The following is a 542-nucleotide window of genomic DNA, read 5'->3' as shown; positions in this document are numbered from 1 at the left end:
GTTTCAAAACCACAGGGCCTAAAAAAATCACCATGAACGTTGATGTTGACAGGAAGATATTTCATAGCAGGATACACAAATAGTTGTAAAACGTCTATTAATACTTGTTCTAAGGTAGTGTTAGGCTAGGTTGATTAAGTGGTTTTAAACTGAACGCTGGTGACATGCATGTGTTTATAGACGAGTTGTTTTGTGGTTGGTGAAGATCTGCTGCTCTGCGCTTCTGCTTTTATACTGTATCGCTGGCAGAAATAGTGTTGCTTTTCTGTAGCTATAACTAGAACAGATGAACATTTATTTGATTCAAACTAAGAATAATCTCTGAAGATAAAGTACATTTGAGACGATAAAGGTATGGAGTTGCTTGTTTGTTTTGTTTTTTTAGTCTCCATTGTTGAAGAATGTATTACTGGAAACTGCTGACCCTCAGCGTCTGCTTGTCTTTCCCTCAGATGAGGAAACTTCCTCTTCCTCCTTTCTTTGTAAAAGTCAGATAATTTCCTGCTGTGTTTCAGTGAGAGCCAGAACACAGACGGACTGAG

Source organism: Rhinichthys klamathensis, unplaced genomic scaffold (assembly GCF_029890125.1).
Source record: "Rhinichthys klamathensis goyatoka isolate OS25496 unplaced genomic scaffold, OSU_Roscu_1.1 h1tg000947l_1, whole genome shotgun sequence".
NCBI classification, from domain to species: domain Eukaryota; kingdom Metazoa; phylum Chordata; class Actinopteri; order Cypriniformes; family Leuciscidae; genus Rhinichthys; species Rhinichthys klamathensis.
This window is presented reverse-complemented; position numbering follows the sequence as displayed.